The sequence below is a fragment of the Callithrix jacchus genome, chromosome 2 (assembly GCF_049354715.1).
Source record: "Callithrix jacchus isolate 240 chromosome 2, calJac240_pri, whole genome shotgun sequence".
In the NCBI taxonomy this organism is placed as follows: domain Eukaryota; kingdom Metazoa; phylum Chordata; class Mammalia; order Primates; family Cebidae; genus Callithrix; species Callithrix jacchus.
The window spans coordinates 137,379,464-137,398,940 of record NC_133503.1 but is presented as its reverse complement, the minus strand read 5'-3'; the positions used below and the strand labels follow the sequence as shown (position 1 = coordinate 137,398,940).

Sequence of the window (19,477 nt, the reverse complement as noted above, 5' to 3'; positions counted from 1 at the left end):
ATTTTATAATTTTAAGGTTTAAATTTTTTTCTCATTTTAACATCTCTAAAATTGAGATGCTCTTACATTTGCTGTGCTTCCTGACAGATGTCATTATTTACATGTGTGTGACCTTGGTCACAGGGTTCATATTGTTGTCACTTTAGTTTATTTATATATCTTGCTGGTACTGCCTAAGTTAATTGCTTTCAAAATGACATCACTATGATCTAGCATTATAAGGCAAAGTTAGTACGTAACCAGAAAGACATGAAAATAACAGCATGTTACATGATAAAAATCTGTATATAGATTAATTTGGAAAAGGTCTTTTGATAAATATAAAAATCTAGGTAATTAAACATTACATCCTAATTGGTAGTTTTTCTTTTCTAGTGGAATATTAAATGTATATGGTAAATAATGATATCTTAGATAAAATATATGAAATATATTTAACATAAATGACTCCTACTATATACAGTAAAGTATATAACATTTTTTGATTTAATTTAACATTTTTGGTCAATATTATTGCAACTGATGTAAGCCAATCTAGCCACTTGGTCTCATCCAGCAAGAAATAAGTAGAGATATATTAAAATGAAAACAAGCCTTAAACCAACATCCACCAAATGAGTAATGCCATGCAGACAGAGCAGACACAAAACTGTCCTACAATTTGTTTCTGTATCTTGGGGAAGAACCTGCTCTCTGCTCTTCTATCTTCAGAGGTTTGATAAATATTCACTTCTAGTTTCTCTTAGTTTACTATATTTTGGTTTATAAAGCCTTAATAGTTTTTCTTATTTAAATATATTTATTGTAAAATATTAGAAAGAGACACAGCAAAAAGAAAACATTAAAACCTCATGTTTAATCCCATGATGAATGCTAAGCTCTGTTGACATTTTGATACAGATTTTTCCAGAGTTTTATGTATATCTATGTTGAATTTTATCAAGGGTCCTTTTGACATTTATTTAGATGATACTGTGTTTTCTCATTTGACCGTGATTTATTGGCTTGATGACTTTATATATGCACTACTAGTAATCCTGCTTAGTTATTTTGACTATTTCTTTTGGAAAAACAAATTAAAATACCTCTGTCAATTGTATAATAAACATACCCTCTCCACTGGAAATTGCAAAGAGTCCATTACCTATTGGGAGACTGTATTAAAATTATAAAATAACATTATGCATAATTATATGCTAATGCCCTTGAAAAATCTCATTACAACAGACTTTTAAAAATATATAAATAAGAGTTACCTCAAGGACAATTAGATTACATAAGTGAAACAATAATTAGGAAGAAAAGTTGATTGAAATTATTTCCCAATTTCTACCCACCTCTCAAAAAAAGGGCACCTCATTCAGATGTGTCTTATAGGTGATTTTTTTATTCCTTTTCTTATCAGTTGTTTTGATGGAATTCTTATAACATTTTTATGGCTAAAATGCTTCTTTGACTCTGTCAGGTCACTATAGAGACTGTTTTTCCTAAAGATGATAGATATCTTTATACCTATAGAAAAATCTATGAGGAGCAGTGATGACTCCTTCAACACCTTCAGGGAGACCCAGGCTGGCAGACATGTGTCCCAGGCTGTCTTTGTGGACCTGGAGCCTGCTGTCATAGGTTGGCATCAACTACCAGCCCCCTATAGTGGTGCCCAGGGGTGCCCTGGCCAAGGTTCAGCAGGAGGTCTGCATGCTGAGCATCACCACAGCCATCACCGAGGCCTGGGTCTGCCTGGACCACAAGTTTGACCTGAAGTATGCCAATCGGGCATTTATGCATTGGTATGAGGGCAAGGGCATGGAGGAAAGGGAGCTGTCAGAGGCATGAGGACCTGGCTGCCCTGGAAAAGGATTATGAAGTAGACACAGAGTCTTTGGCCGGCGAGGACGACCATGAGGAGTTCTAGGGGTCCTGGCACCTGTAACACCTGGTCTCTCATACCTCAGTTGTGTGTGTATAGCTGTTTCCTGAACCCCTACTCATACAGTTGATGCTGCAAGTGAAAAAAAAAATCCAAGCATTTTGTTTGGATCGATGAACACTTTTGATTTTTCTTTTCAAGATTGTTTCTTCCACTATTGTTTTCCCCTTCTAGAACAACTAATATCCAAGGATTAGATTGGATTTTCTTTTTGGGGAGGGAGGAGGGTTGCATTCTGGAAGAATGTTTTTATCTTTGTTTCCACTTAAGTTTTTAGTAGTGTCAAGTTGTTTTTTTTCTTGCTTGCCAGCACAATTTTAGATTCTATCACTTTTAGTTTTTATGTAGCATTGTCAAATCTTGGCCTTGTTATGCCTACAAAAGTTTTATAGAGATAAATTTTTATTATGAGCACAAAGGAATAATTAATTTTTTTTCTCTATGTTCCAGGAATCTGTTTCAGAAGGAGGTGGAGTCTTTGGCTCTGTCTCTTGTTCTGTAGAAGATTTTGGCTCATTTCTGTTTGCTCATTTTTAGGAAGGAGACTATCTTCTTCTTGGAGATACAGGAATGTTCCTGAACTCAGCCACAGAGTCAGTCAAACTTTTATTATATTTATTATTTTTAAAAATTTATTTTGAGATAGGGCCTCACTGTTGCAGGCTGGAGTGCAGTGGCATGATCTTAGCTCACTGCACCCTCGACCACCTGGGCCCTAGCAAGCCTTCTGCCCAGTAGCTGGGACTACAGGCACGTGCCACCATGGCCAGCTTTAGTCTAATTTTTAAAAGAAACCATGGCAGTCCCCTGAGTTGCAGTTGCAGAAAAAGAGAAACCCTGTACTGTAATAAGATCAGAAAAGAAGCAAGAATTGGTGAGACCGGCAGCCAAGAGCTTTATAATATCAATTTGCAGAACTTAGGGATATGAGCATTGCAAATCCAATTCTGAGTCTCTGAGCAACTTCCTGCATTCGTGCTTGGAAGGAAACTGAAGGAGCTGCGCTGGAAGGCTAATCTGTTTATTTCCAGGAGAAAAAAAATGCCAGAGGCCTGCAGTCTGGTTTGAAGGCTAGGCTTAATTTTTAGATTGAATGGTACAATAGTATTAGGAGGTGTGTTTTAAGCTAGAAAAAGAGTTGTGGTGAAGCTAATGAAAAGTGCAAAAGCCTGGAAAAATGTAAATTAGAATCAATGTAACCAACCTAAGGTGTTTATTTTTCTGGCTTAAAACTCTTCAGTCGACACCACTTGGGAGCTTAAAAGTTATGTACTGGAAATTATAAAGATATTTTAATTTTGTTTTAATTAATTAATTACTTTATGTTTTAATTTCATGTTGCTATGAGAAAGTAGATTATTTTCTTTTTAGATTATTGCTCTTAGTCTTCTTTTTCCTAGTTTGCATGTAGAAAGAGATAGGAAACGAAGCAAGGACAGCTTAAGAGGAGAGATTTTGGGCCAGGCGAGGTGGCTCATGCCTGTAATCCCAGCACTTTGGGAGGCCAAGGTGGGTGGATCACAAGGTCAAGAGATTGAGACCATCCTGGCCTCAATCCCATCTCTACTAAAAATACAAAAATTAGCTGGGCCTGGTGGCATGTGCCTGTAGTCCCAGCTATTCAGGAGGCTGAGGCAGGAGAATTGCTTGAACCTGGAAGGCAGAGGTTGCAGTGAGCCGAGATCGCGCCACTGCACTCCAGCCTGGCGCCTGGCGACAAAGCAAGACTCTGCCTCAAAAAAAAGGAGAGATTTTGCTTACTGGACACTTAATTAAACTTTGAGAGAGGAAGACATTTTGCATTTATAAGCCTATTTGTGTTTTTGCTAATGAATGTTTTTGATTACTTTTTATATTGTTTTCTCTAAATTTTTGTAAATCAAGAGAGTTATAAAACAAATACATGTTCTACTTATTTATCTGAGAGCTTTCTTTTTTACATTAATTATATTTTATTTTTGTATAAAGTATACTTGGGTGTGGTGGCATACACCTGTAATTTCAGCACTTTGAAAGGCCGCTTGGTCCTCCCGACATCAGCCTGGTCAACATAGTGAGACCTGTCTTTACCAAAAAAAAAAAAAAAATTAGCCAGGTGTGAAAAAATTAGCTCAAGCCTGTAGTCCCAGCTACTTGGGAGGCTGAGGTAGGAGGATCGCTTGAGCCAAGGAATTCAGGGCTGTAGTGAGCTATGATCACGCCACTGCACTGCAGCCTGGGTGACAGAGCAATACTCTACCTCAACATAAACAAAAACTGTTTGTACAGTATAATTAATGCTAATCTTTCTGAAATATCAGTTTAGTGCTGTGAATAAAACAGAAAAAATCTTGCTTGATAAATTGTTAATTCCACAGATATTTCCATTTTTCCTCAACTAAAATGGCTTTATTTAAAATGATTAAATAATACTTATTATAAAGCATATGGTAAGTAAAATTAAAAAGAAAGTGAAAATCATGTGAAATTCTACCTTTTTTCTGTTTGTTTTTGTTTTTCGTTTGTTTTTGAGACAAGGTCTCGCTGTGTCACTGAGGCTGGGGAGCGTAGTGTAATCTTGGCTCACTGCAGCCTCCACCTCTCGGGTTCAAGCAATCCTCCTGTGTCAGGCCCCAGAGTAGCTGGGACTAGAGGCACTCACCACAACACTGGGCTAATTTTTGTAGTTTTTGTAGAGATGGGGTCTCGCCATGTTGCCTAGGCTGGTCCCAAACTTCTGGGCTCAAGTGATCCTCCTACCCTGGGCTCCACTCCTAAAGTACTGGGATTACAGGCATGAGCCACTGTGCCCATGCCTGTAATCCCTCAAATTTCTTAAAATAAATTTATCAAAAGAAATTCTCCATTTGAGATAACTTTATTAGCATTTTGGTAAATACTAAAATTTGTTTGGCAAATGTAAACACACACACACACACACACACACACACACACACAATATACCATAAGGAATACTATGGAAATGCTGTTTTTATTATAATGGCTAGGACCCCATTTCCCCTCACCCCCATTTTATACTTCCCCTTCCTGTACTCTGAGCTAACCCTTAGAGTCACCTCCTGCAGGGGGTCTCAACAGCATCAGCCTCCCTAGGAACTTGCTAGAAATGCAAATTCTCAGACCTCACCCTGGACCTACTGAATCAGAGACTCTGTGGGTGGGGCCCAGCAATCTGTGTTTTAATGAAACTTTCAAGTGATTCTGCTCTGTGCCAAAGTTTGAGAACCATGGACTTAGTGCAAACATTTTCATGTTTTTCTGTATTCATATATACATATACAAGATTTACTACAAGGATCATATTATGTGGACTTCTCTATCTTTTCTAACTCAGCGATACTTTGTAGAAACTCCTATAAGCAAGCCATAGACATAGCTCAAACTCACTCTAGTTAATGAATAGGTATGGGACAAGCTCATTCCTTGTTGATGGACATTCATTTTATTTCAGATTTTGGCAACCATGAACAATTATTCACCAGGCATCCTGCCCATATGACCTTATATGTTGATACTTTCATCTCTGTGGGATAGATTCCTAGGAGTGGAATTGCTGGATGAAGGGCATACATATTTTAAGTTTTAGTGGATTGCTTTGCAAATAAGATCTAATAGTCGAAATTTTATTCAGCAACTTTCAGAAATATTTAATGTCTATTTCTTTAGCTTTAATGACTGATAATTGTGTAATTGGGAATTATATTCTCATTTTCATTGTGCGAAGAAAGGTGGGATGTTAAATTTGGTATGTTGATTAAGTTGGTGAAGGGTTAGAAGAAAGAAATCTCCTTGCTTGCTTTAATCCTCCTTTTTTGCCATGGTTCTTCATTTCTGCCATTTCTCAAATTCTGACTAATATGAGCATCTAAGCCATGGAGATTTTTTAACCTCTGCAGAGGGTGCATGTGTGAGACCGGGGGCATGTGTGAGACCGTGTGTGTGGGCTCTTGCTCTCCTCCACCCTTCGACATGCTTCGCAGACGTGTTGATCATAGCACTGACTGAGAAGAGTGTAATCACTTTTTTCTCTGGAGCCTGCAAATTGTATAACCATTTGGGCAGTGGAGTTTTTTTCTTCAGTAGCCTGCTGCCAGCTGGATCTGAGAAGCTTCCTTATTCCCTTAGCATTTTATGTTTATGTTATTCTTTTATTCTGAGTCACTGCCTCCTCCTGTGTTTGGTCCCAGGCACGTTGGTTGCTGCTGGGCTCATCGTGTGTGTTGAAGGTGTAATCTGGTGTCTAGAGGTAATGAGGCTAAACTCTCTCCTATTCAGCCTTTTCTAATTTCTGGATCTTAGTATAGCTTCCTTGAATACTTGGTGGAGCATACTCCCCTTGGTCCCAGCCTTCTGGAGGGAAAGCCAGAGGACAGGGCCCAAGTTATCTGGATGGACTCTTCCCCAGCCCAGAGAAGCAGCTTCCTATTGAGGTGGTGAGTGACTTGGTGGCTTTGTTCTGGGGTCACCGGGCAGATGCTTTTTTCCGGATTCCCGCAGATTCCCTGTGGCTTTTGGTTCCTGTGGAAGGAAATCCTGTCCTCCAGACACTGCCTTTCTCTCTTGGTGGCTCTGCATTCCCCCATGAGCCACTTATGTATGACTGGCTCATCAACTCAAAATATTAGTCTGTGAGGGCATCTTGGGGACCTTTGCCTGGGCACCCTCACTTTGCTGATGAGAATAGTCTCCAAGAGGGAGATTGACTGGCTCGACTAAGTTAATTCAGCTGGCTTGATGCTCTGGATTTTTAAATGCTCTATTAGAAGTCACGAAAATATATAAATTTTTTTTCTCAGAAAGTTTGTTAATGGCAGATCCCACAATAAGCCTGGGGTTTTCCCATCTTCACTGATAATGACCTCCCCCACTGCTCTGTCACATCTCCACTTCCTCATTGGCCAAGTACTCAAGGGCACCGTTTTATCCTTTCCTGTCCTGCAGCTGCCTTTGAGCTTTCTTACATGAAGAATGGTGCTCCTTCCTGGACCTTAAATTAAAGCATCTCTCTTTTCTTTTATCTCACTAGAGGATGCTGCTGGTAACTATGTCTAGATAAGCTCTGACTTTCTAAAGCTCATTTGCACACAAGAAGCCAGACCTATTAATTGACAGTCATTTGCTCCATTCAGCTCCTCCACAGCTCAAAATAATAGAAATTTCATTAGCTCAGGTGTCAGAGGGTGGTAGGTAAGGGTATCTTTTAAAATAGGTTAGTAAAGCTTAGTCTGGCTTAGCCAATGGAATCAGGTAGGCCTTTTGCTTGAATTCAACTTCTAGATTATGTGTTTACTTTGTGCAAATTTGTTTTTAGCAAATTACATGAACATTACTTGTGTCTGAACTTAAAACAGAGCTGCACGTGCATCTCAGCGAATTGCCACCTGCTGGGGGTTTCTGCCATCGCTGGTTCATCTGTGCTCCCTGAAGTCGGTTCTCTTTGGTGGCTTTTGTTTTCTACTAACTTAATTTGACCTTTTCCTACCCTCTTTGGATGGCCTTGCTTTTATCTCTTTACTTTTTCTCCTGTTTTCCTCCTGAGGGTGCAAACAAATTCCAAAGCAGCATGTTCTAGCCATAAAGCGAAGAGGACCATGCTAACTGTTTCACCCAGGCTGGCCAGCAGCCACGAGATGTCAATTCCTGGGAAGTCTGAAGCTCCTTAGCTGCTTCGGGAGATTGCTTGTTAGTTCTGGCAGGAGCAGAGGGGAAAAGCCACTTCTTAGACTTTAGCAAAACCTTTGATTTAGAAACATTTTACAAATCCTCCATCAGCTTCATCCCATTTCACATTTTGAAAGAAAGAGCTTCCTTTTCTCTCAATACAATACCACTTTATGGTGACCCCTCCTACTGTCACAACTGAGATGATAGGCTTCTGGGGAAAGGCCCAAAGGTGAATACACAACTTCAGAAGACCACAGGAAGAGTCAGCCCAGCGCCCAACTTTGAAGAAATTTCTTTGTGGGTGTGGGTTGAGGTCCATGGGTAAATAAGTGCCAAGTTTTCTTAAAGTCTGATGCTGCCTCACTTCGTATATTTTAGTGACAGCTCCCACAATTTAGGTAATGTGCAGCTTGTATTTTTAATAAAGAACTTGAAGTAACCGATATTTTTGTTCTATTTGAGTTTTTAAAATGTCTTACCTTCTAAGCAAAGATTTTAGGCACGATGGAAATGGGTCAGAGTTTTCTCTGGGAGAAGCCTCAGTAGAAGAAATAACATGTGATCCAGGTAAAGTGTTTTATTTACATATTCTAGAAGGGCAGCCCTTATAGAAGGTGTGATTGTAGCTATCCTACCTTATCAAGTTCCTCTCTCTTACACCTGAGGAGGGTGCGCATGTTTTAAATAAGTGTCTCTAGCTCTGGCCTTCTTTTCCTCTCTTGATACTGTTATTTTATTTTATTTTTTTTCTCAGTTATGTTAACTTTATTTAATAAGTTGGCAGTCTCAAAAATCTTTCTCTTCATCGGGTATTTGCAAAATTTTTGGCCTTTGAGCTTGAACCTGGAGCTTTACTCCATCTATAATATGATTTTCCTGTTGTAGTGCATTCTGAAGTTCTTCTTCTGAAGAAAACTGAACCCGACCCATACCTCTGTGAAAACCAGTCTCCTTGTCCTTTTTATATGGCCAAACTGTGCAAAATGTTCTCTCAGCTGACTCGACGCCGCGGTCCAAGGAATTTTTCTCACAAAATCAACTGGCCGACTGACGTTTCTACGCAGCGCCACAGCACCAGTCGCTGTTAAAGCCGCCATCTTTAGACTCGATACTGTTATTTTTATTGAAATGGATCTTATGAAGGTCACCAAGTTTGCTCTTGCTTAATCTAAGGTGTTTATTTTCTCAAGGCCCCATTTAGTTCCACACACCGTAAGGGCAGAGAGTGAGCAACAAGGTCCCAAGTCCCTGTTCTCTCCCAGAACGCACACAGGAGTGAGAGACAATTTCAGATGGTCTCTCACGGGTTAGGGCAATACAAGGCTATGGCATGGCAGAGAATGGTGCGTGTGTATTATTAGCCTCTCTGGGACCTCCTGGAGAGCAGTCTAGTAGAGGGACCAGAAAGCACAAAGGCCCTAGAGTGGAAATGAACTTTTGTATTTGACGGACAACAAAAGGCCAGTGTGGCCCTTGTGTTGTGAGGGAGGGGAGAGAGTAGGAGACATGTCAAAGAGGTCGGTGGGGCCACGTCATGCCCATAGATCAGTGGGGGAGTTGCGTGATTTGATTTATGTTTAAAAAGTGTACTTTTGGTGTTCGTGAACCCTGCTGGTTCTTTTTCAAGTTCTCTCTTTGCCTATTGTGCTTTCTTCTCTTCTGTTGTGTGGGTTTTCCCCAGGGCCCACTGCTTTCCCCTCTCTTTCTCGAAAGCTCATCTATTCTTGTTATTTAGACCACCGCTCCTCCTGGAAGACTCCCACGTGCGGGCCCTCTCGTCTTGACCTCTGCCCAGGCCTCATCTTCCATTTCCAGCTGGCCTGTTTTCTATTATCACTTAATTAGCCAGGATTTGACTTTAAATTCAGACTGTTATATTCTGTAAAAGTTTTCTAAGTTTTCCTCTAAGCAACTCCTCTTTCCAACTTGCTGATTTCGGTTACCATCCCACCACTCTCCCAGGAGTCCCGCTTTGAGTTTTCCTAATTCCTCCATCCTTTGTCCTCTGTCAATAGTCAGTCATTCCCCTCTCTCTCCGCAGCTGTACCTTTGGATTATTGCCCCTGGCCTCTTCAGAGTTGCCATTTTCTCAGAATTGGTGAAGACTTTTTCATGCCTTTCAAATATTATTTCCCTGCATTCATCTCTCAACTTGCAGCCATATCATTTAGCTGTTCTAATCAGGCAAGTTCTAATCTCTCAACCCTAGTGGGCTTTCCTCATTCTCTTATTTCTATAACATCACCCAAGGTGTTTTTGTTCCATATCCAGGAATGCCCCTAAGGTAGGAATGGGATGTAATAGTGTATGTTGGTTATGACTTCGGACAGATATGCATTTGATTCTACATCGTCTCCTGAACTCAGATTATCACCCTTTATGACATTTCAATACCTCATGCAGCACCCAATGCACTGTAGGCTTTTAGTAAATGTTTGCAGATAGAGTTTCTGGAAGATCACTGAGGGGAGGCAAGCTTGCTCTCTGACCCTTTATAGGAGCATTCCAGGCAATGGCTATGGTCATTAGGGAGAGGGTACCATCGACAAAAATGGTTGATAATTAAAGATGATTTGGAGTCACATGTGTAGGATTGCAGAAACCCTTTACACCAGAAGCTCCAGCCATACCCTCCTGCTCTCAGTTCTTCGTGAATGCGACGCTTCTTCCCACCCCAGGACCTGTGTGTGTATGTGCTGTTTTCTTCACCTGGCATACTCTTGCTCCCTTCCTCTTCATATAATGACATTTTTACTCACTCTGCAGATTTCAGCTCAAACGTCACATCCTTAATATGGTCCTCTAGACATTTTCTATTTTGAGAGAGTGGTGTTGTTACTGTTCTGTTTAGTGTCCCTTCTATTGTAAGCACCCATACAGCAGAGACTCCAACATTCAATTAAAATTTGCAGTTAATCATTGTAAATGAATATTTGCTTTCAATCTAATTTTGTTTTTATAATTTTATTCCTTTGCTGAAAGGGAATCCTTCCAATGAAATAATCTTCTAGTGGACAATTCTTTTTGTCCACTGATTTTCCATCACTAGTATAGTGCCTGGCATGTATTACGTAATAAATATTTGTTGAATTAATACGCAGTTCTAATTTAGTGCCATTCAATAAACAGTGGTTGAGGCTCCTCCCGGAACACTCTTTAATTTTGTTGTTTGCTTATTTCTGTACTGTGAGTTTTCCCAGCAGGTATGTGACCATCACTATTTTGGGACTGGGACTCTCATTCGAGTGTTTGTATTCCAGCAGGAATACGAAGAGATAGAAGGTCCAGCAGGAGGGGGCTGGCATCATAATGGTAGTAAATTTGGAGATTTGGGGAACATGTCTCAGAGTTTGAAACTTAACATATTTAAGTTACTATATGGACTATGTAAACATTATGCAATACAAATTAAGGAAGTCTTTTTGAGGTAGACAATTCCTGGCTAAGAACTAGAACTTAACAGGAAGTTGTATTAAAACTATAGGGAATGAAAACCTTACTTTATCAGACAGAAAGTTCCTGAAGAATCCCCTAACTCAGAAAAGATTATCTGTGAGCCATGTCATATGAACTCTTTTTTTTACCCCCTTCTTTAGCATTCTTTATTAGTATCTCCCAGCACTTATAGTTACTATAATCTGCATCTTTGAAAAAAAAAATTGTGTTAGTCTGTTTTCCATTAGTTATAACAGAATACCTGAAACTGGGTAATTTATAAGAAACAAAATTTTTATCTTACAGAACTAGAATCTGGGAAGTCCAAGTTGAGGGGGCACATGTAGTGAGAGCTGCCTTGCTGGTAGGGACTCTCTGAAGGGTCCCGAGAAGGCAGAGGGCCTCGAATCTGAGGGGCTGAGATTGCTCACAGGTTTCTCTCCTTCTTTTTATAGAGCCACCAGTCCCCCTCCCAATCTATGCATGGACTAATAACCCATTAATCCATGGATTAATTAATAATCCATTAATTAGTAACCCATTACTCCATGTATAGATTAACACATTCATGAGGTCTCTGCCCTCATGATCCAATTACCTCTTAAAGGACCTACCTCTCAGTACTACCACACTGGGGATTAAATTTCAACTTGAGTTTCTGGAGGGGACATTCAAGCCATAGCAACCATGAAGTTACTCCCTTACCTGGTGAGGGCATCTCCATGAAGTTACTCCCTTACCTGGTGAGGGCATCTCCATGAAGTTACTCTCTTACCTGGTGAGGGCATCTCCATGAAGTTACTCCCTTACTTGATGAGAGCGTCCCGTAGTGCCCTACAAAATGTTTTCATACATTCGCTATTTCATTAGAGCCACACATTGTTTAGCAGTGGAGATGAACTTGGTGATGTTAAGTGACTTGCCCTGTGTACATTCTTGCATGCATTAATTCATAGGACAGATTTTAAGTTTCAAGTACTAAGTGAAATACAGGCAGGGGCAGATGCAGGTTTTGTGAGGCCCGAAGATTATGCCATTGGAAGGATTCCCTTTCAGAAGAGGAATATCATTATAAAAACAAAATTAGATTGAAAATGAATATTCATTTATAATGTTAAATAACAAATTTTAAAAAGTTGGCAAATTCCATAAACATCACATTTCCAATTCAGATTCCTCTTATCTAGATCCTGAAAATGCCCTCAGACATTCCAGTGCCACCCAACAGGAAGGGGAGTGTTTCTGAGGGGAAATTGAATGGAAAGAAAAAGACACCTTAACAAATCATGGTTAAAATACCCACCCCACCTTAAGCCTGAATAGAACACTTTTATTTAATTTTTCTGTAACATCATTCACCCAGAACACTTTGGATAAATACCAAATTAAAAGCTAATCTTGTGATATTCTATGTTGTTATTGTTGCTTTCCTCTGATGGTGATCTGGTGACCACCCCAGCTTTGTACAGGTCAAATTCGATCCCATTTTGAACAGTATCTTGCTACTGAGGATTAGAAGGAACTGATTGTATGACCATGTTGCTTAGGGTCCTCCCAAAGCGTTGGAAGAGGTCTCCGGGAGCCCTGAAGCTTTATGGAAAAATCTGCCTTTGGTTTCTTCTGACTTTTTTCCAAAGGTTGAGGAAACAGGCTGCCCTGACCTTGAGAATTCACTACTGAGCAGGCAATCGCATCATTACAGAAAGTGATTATATGTGATAATTGTGATAAATGGTTGGATAAGAACATGCTGAGAATGCTTCCGAAACCACAGGAGAGGCAGATGGACTGCAGAGCCTGGGTAGGAGCTGGGTTCACAACGGAGACTGGAATTAGCCAGATCATAGGCAGGTGAAGGGTGGTCCAAGGAGAGGGCATGGTCTGAGAGAGGGCGCATGCACTGGTTGGCACTGGCTGACTAGAGGGGAGGGTTGCAGTGAGCCTGGGAGAGGAGGTTGGAGCCATCACACGTCTGGTGAGGGCAATGCTGGCATTGGAACCCGTGTCTTTGGCCCCTACCCCCATCACCACATTGTATAATGTTCTATGTGTTCTCCATGTACTTACACTTAATTTTGCAAACACTTTACTTTTGAGTTTTGAGAATGACATCAAGCTTTGCTTACAGATGGTGGAATTATTGGGGGCAGAAGAGGTAGCCCTCGTTTCTCCCCTAGAGGGGTGTGTGTGTGTGTGTGTGTGTGTGTGTGTGTGTGTGTGTGGCGGGGTGGGGAGGGCAGTTTCTGAATAACAATGAGGTTATGCTCATAGAAAGTGGCCCTGATGTGGGGATCCTTTAAGGGTGCATGGCTAGCAAGATTCCCTATTTCCCCAGGGACTTGTCCTCAGGCCTGCCTTCTTTTGTGCAGATCAATAATAAGGGGAATCATGGGGTTTCGGGGGAGAGGAGAGAGAGATTGATTTAGGGGAAAACGCTAAACAATTTAGAAAGAGTTGCAGGTATAGACCATGTCAAAGACTTAAGGCTGCCTTTTATAAAGTTGTCAAAGACTTTTATGCCACCATGGAATTAGAAATTACCAGGTTGTGGAGTAACATTATGGGAGGGCTCTCTTTGTGGGTGATCTGGGTGTGGAAAGTGCTGAGCAGTAGGTGTGCTCATGGGAGGGAATTTGAAAATCTAGGTTACTGAAACAATATATTTAAGCACCTGACATAACTATTATTTAGAATATGGCTGTAGTTACTGAAAGTGACTGTGCAGAAAGAGGAAACATAGCTTCTTGTATCCCTTTGAGAAGAGACAACCAAGAATCTACAGAAAAAGTAAAGTGATTACTGGAGTATTCATTTTCAGCAGATTATCTAATAAAGTTGGATCATTAAAGCATTAATCTATTTAAATGTACCTGACCACTCACAAAATTAGATTTAAAAAATTTGAGTCTCACTTGCCAACCTGACCATACTGCTTTCAAAAGTCTATTCTCATCAGTAGAATCTATTTTGATAACTTCTAGTCAATGAAAAATGTAAACTCTTACGAGAGAATGTTTCTTAGGACTCATCACTCCCATTCAATGTTCCAATATGTAAAGAAAGTTAAACATAAAATACTGGGATCAATCACAATATCCATCTTTAGACAGTTGGTTAAATCAATTATCCGGTCTTTGAAAAGAATGATGGAGGTCCGAATGTGCTGAAGTGGAAAGATATCTATGATACATGGTAGTTTTTCAAAAACGTAAGTTACAGAAGAATATGGAATCCTATGTGTGTGTTTTTTAAATGAAAAATACTTATGTATTGACAGAACACTTCTAGAATGATATCCAAACTCCTGGAGTGGGAGTGAGGAATGCCTTCTATATACGCACTGTTTGAATTATTTACTATGAGCCCAAATTGTTTAATATTTTTTTAAATAAAGAGAAGAACAATAAAAAAAATTTTGTGAGTCCATCAAGAATCACAGATTTTTCCATTTGAAGTCATTGCAAGGGGAGGGGAGAGGATGGGGAGAGGTTGGTCAGTGGGTACAGAGTTACAGTTGTAGAGGAGGAATAAGTTCAGGTGTTGTATTGCACAGCAGGATGACTATGGTTAATAGTAAAGTATTGTGTATTATAAAAGAGCTAGAGGAGAAGCTTCTGAATATTCTTGCCCAAAGATATGATAAATGCAAGAGGTGATCGAACACACGAACTGCCTTTATTGGATCATTGTACAATAAGTTCATGTCAAAATATCAAAATGTCCCCTATAAACATATATAATTACAATGTATAGTTTAAAAATTAAATTCATCCCTGAAAGGTTTGAAATAATAAAGTCACCATAAAATGTTGTGTGAAAGGAATAGTCCATATTTTGGTAAGAAACTGAAAACACTTCCCATGAGTTGGAATATAAGAATATCCCAGGGGCTAGTGGAACAAAATGAGTTAAATGACTTTTTCAGTGGGAAGCCCAAGATTGGCTTTCATAATAATGCAGTTCTCTGTTTTTATTTTGAATTGTGACTTTTATGGTTCTTTACATTTTTACTGAATTCTTCATTAAGAATTCATTAATAAAGGTACTTTAGAAAAGTTACCTATACATAAAATTCTGTTTGTAGCAGTACAGTGTTTTCTTTTTTTTTTTTTTTAATTTTTTATTGGATTTTAGGTTTTAGGGTACATGAGCAGAGCATGCAAGACAGTTGCGTAGGAACACACATAGCAGTGTGCTTTTCTTTCCTTCTCCCCTTCACCCACATTGGCAGTTCTCCCCAGGCTATCCCTCCCCACCTCCCCCTCCCACTGGCCCTCCCCTTTTCCCCCCAATAGACCCCAGTGTTTAGTACTCCCCTTTCTGTGTCCATGTGTTCTCATTTTTCATCACCCGCCTATGAGTGAGAGTATGCGGTGTTTCATTTTCTGTTCTTGTGTCAGTTTGCTGAGGATGACGTTCTCCAGATTCATCCATGTCCCTACAAACGACACAAACTCATCATTTCTGATTGCTGCATAATATTCCATGGTGTATATGTGCCACATTTTTCCAATCCAGTCTATTATCAGTGGGCATTTTGGTTGATTCCAGGTCTTTGCTATTGTAAACAGTGCTGCAATGAACATTCGTGTACATGTGTCCTTATAGAATGATTATAGTCTTGTAGAATGATTTATAGTCTTTTGGATATATACCCAGTAATGGGATTGCTGGGTCAAATGGAATTTCTATTTCTAAGGCCTTGAGGAATCGCTACACTGTCTTCCACAATGGTTGAACTAATTTACACTCCCACCAACAGTGTAAAAGTGTTTCTTTTTCTCCACATCCTCTCCAGCATCTGTTGTCTCCAGATTTTTTAATGATCGCCATTCTAACTGGCGTGAGATGGTATCTCAATGTGGTTTTGATTTGCATCTCTCTGATGACCAGTGACGACGAGCATTTTTTCATATGATTGTTGGCCTCATATATGTCTTCTTTCATAAAGTGTCTGTTCATATCCTTTGCCCACTTTTGAATGGGCTTGTTTGTTTTTTTCCTGTAAATCCGTTTGAGTTCTTTGTAAATTCTGGATATCAGCCCTTTGTCAGATGGGTAAACTGCAAAAATTTTTTCCCATTCTGTTGGTTGCCGATCCACTCTAGTGACTGTTTCTTTTGCCGTGCAGAAGCTGTGGAGTTTCATTAGGTCCCATTTGTCTATTTTGGCTTTTGTTGCCAATGCTTTTGGTGTTTTGTTCATGAAGTCCTTGCCTACTCCTATGTCCTGGATAGTTTTGCCTAGATTTCCTTCTAGGGTTTTTATCGTGCCAGGTCTAATGTTTAAGTCTTTAATCCATCTGGAGTTAATTTTAGTGTAAGGTGTCAGGAAGGGGTCCAGTTTCTGCTTTCTGCACATGGCTAGCCAGTTTTCCCAACACCATTTGTTAAACAGGGAATCCTTTCCCCCTTGCTTGTTTTTGTCAGGTTTATCAAAGATTGTATAGTTGTAGATATGTTGTGTTGCCTCCGGTGCCTCTGTTTTGTTCCATTGGTCTATATCTCTGTTTTGGTACCAGTACCATGCTGTTTGATTACTGTAGCCTTGTAGTATAGTTTGAAATCCGGTAGTGTGATGCCCCCCGCTGTGTTCTTTTTGCTTAGAATTGACTTGGCTATGTGGGCTCTCTTTTGGTTCCATATGAAGTTCATGGTGGTTTTTTCCGGTTCTGTGAAGAAAGTCAATGGTAGCTTGATGGGGATAGCGCTGATTCTGTAAATTACTTTGGGCAGTATAGCCATTTTCACGATGTTAATTCTTCCTAACCATGAACATGGAATGTTTCTCCATCTGTTTGTGTCCTCTCTGATTTCGTTGAGCAGTGGTTTGTAGTTCTCCTTGAAGAGGTCCTTTACATTCCTTGTGAGTTGTATTCCAAGGTATTTTATTCTTTTTGTAGCAATTGCGAATGGCAGTTCGTTCTTGATTTGGCTTTCTTTAAGTCTGTTATTGGTGTAGACGAATGCTTGTGATTTTTGCACATTGATTTTATATCCTGAGACTTTGCTGAAGTTGCTTATCAGTTTCAGGAGTTTTTGGGCTGAGGTGATGGGGTCTTCTAGGTATACTATCATGTCGTCTGCAAATAGAGACAATTTGGCCTCCTCCTTTCCTATTTGAATACCCTTTATTTCTTTTTCTTGCCTGATTGCTCTGGCTAGAACTTCCAGAACTATATTGAATAGGAGTGGTGAAAGAGGGCATCCTTGTCTAGTGCCAGATTTCAAAGGGAATGCTTCCAGTTTTTGCCCATTCAGTATGATATTGGCTGTTGGTTTGTCATAAATAGCTTTTATTACTTTGAGATACGTTCCATCGATACCGAGTTTATTGATGGTTTTTAGCATAAAGGGCTGTTGAATTTTGTCAAATGCCTTCTCTGCGTCAATTGAGATAATCATGTGGTTTTTGTTTCTGGTTCTGTTTATGTGGTGAATTACGTTTATAGACTTGCGTATGTTGAACCAGCCTTGCATCCCCGGGATGAATCCTACTTGATCATGGTGAATAAGTTTTTTGATTTGCTGTTGCCTTCGGCTTGCCAATATTTTATTGAAGATTTTTGCATCTATGTTCATCATGGATATTGGCCTGAAGTTTTCTTTTCTTGTTGGGTCTCTGCCGGGTTTTGGTATCAGAATGATGTTGGTCTCGTAAAATGATTTGGGAAGTATTCCCTCTTTTTGGATTGTTTGAAATAGTTTTAGAAGGAATGGTACCAGCTCCTCTTTGTGTGTCTGGTAGAATTCGGTGGTGAACCCATCTGGACCTGGGCTTTTTTTGTGTGGTAGGCTCTTAATTGCTGCCTCGACTTCTGACCTTGTTATTGGTCTATTCATAGTTTCAGCTTCCTCCTGGTTTAGACTTGGGAGGATGCAGGAGTCCAGGAATTTATCCATTTCTTCCAGGTTTACTAGTTTATGTGCATAGAGTTGTTTGTAATATTCTCTGATGATGGTTTGAATTTCTGTGGAATCTGTGGTGATTTCCCCTTTATCATTTTTTATTGCATCTATTTGGTTGTTCTCTCTTTTATTTTTAATCAATCTGGCTAGTGGTCTATTTTCTTGATCTTTTCAAAAAACCAGCTCTTGGATTTATTGATTTTTTGAAGGGTTTTTCGTGTCTCAATCTCCTTCATTTCAGCTCTGATCTTAGTTATTTCTTGTCTTCTGCTGGGTTTTGAGTTTTTTTGATCTTGCTCCTCTAGCTCTTTCAATTTTGACGATAGGGTGTCAATTTTGGATCTCTCCATTCTCCTCATATGGGCACTTATTGCTATATACTTTCCTCTAGAGACTGCTTTAAATGTGTCCCAGAGGTTCTGGCATGTTGTGTCTTCATTCTCATTGGTTTCGAAGAACTTCTTTATTTCTGACTTCATTTCATTGTTTACCCAGTCAACATTCAAGAGCCAGTTGTTCAGTTTCCATGAAGCTGTGCGGTTCTGGGTTGGTTTCTGTATTCTGAGTTCTAACTTGATTGCACTATGGTCTGAGAGGCTGTTTGTTATGACTTCAGTTGTTTTGCATTTGTTGAGCAGTGCTTTACTTCCAATTATGTGGTCAATTTTTGAGTAGGTGTGATGTGGTGCTGAGAAGAATGTATATTCTGTGGATTTGGGGTGGAGAGTTCTGTAAATGTCTATCAGGTTTGCTTGCTCCAGGTCTGAGTTCAAGCCCTGGATATCCTTGTTGATTTTCTGTCTGGTTGATCTGTCTAATATTGACAGTGGAGTGTTAAAGTCTCCCACTATTATTGTGTGGGAGTCTAAGTCTCTTTGTAAGTCATTAAGAACTTGCCTTATGTATCTGGGTGCTCCTGTATTGGGTCCATATATGTTTAGGATCGTTAGCTCTTCTTGTTGTATCGATCCTTTTACCATTATATAATGGCCTTCTTTGTCTCTTTTGATCTTTGTTGCTTTAAAGTCTATTTTATCGGAGATGAGAATTGCAACTCCTGCTTTCTTTTGCTCTCCATTTGCTTGGTAAATCTTCCTCCATCCCTTTATTTTGAGCCTTTGTGTATCCTTGCATGTGAGATGGGTTTCCTGGATACAGCACACTGATGGGTTTTGGATTTTTATCCAATTTGCCAGTCTGTGTCTTTTGATTGGAGCATTTAGCCCATTTACATTTAGGGTTAATATTGTTATGTGTGAATTTGATACTGCCATTTTGATGCTAAGTGGCTGTTTTGCCTGTTAGTTGTTGTAGATTCTTCATTATGTTGATGCTCTTTAGCATTCAGTGTGATTTTGGAATGGCTGGTACTGGTTGTTCCTTTCTATGTGTAGTGCCTCTTTTAGGAGCTCTTGTAAAGCAGGCCTGGTGGTGACAAAATCTCTGAGTACTTGCTTGTTCACAAAGGATTTTATTTTTCCTTCACTTCTGAAGCTCAGTTTGGCTGGATATGAAATTCTGGGTTGAAAGTTCTTTTCTT

The 19,477-nt window shown here is 39.7% G+C and overlaps 1 protein-coding gene and 1 pseudogene across 5 annotated transcripts in view; one reads left to right on the top strand and one right to left on the bottom strand.

Moving 5' to 3' along the window:
* ARHGEF28 (Rho guanine nucleotide exchange factor 28) overlaps window positions 1-19,477 on the top strand; it is a 333,758-nt gene that overhangs the window by 62,344 nt on the left and 251,937 nt on the right. The gene's annotated exons all lie outside the window — the stretch shown is intronic.
* LOC100408849 (SRA stem-loop-interacting RNA-binding protein, mitochondrial pseudogene) lies at window positions 8,323-8,701 on the bottom strand (annotated as a pseudogene).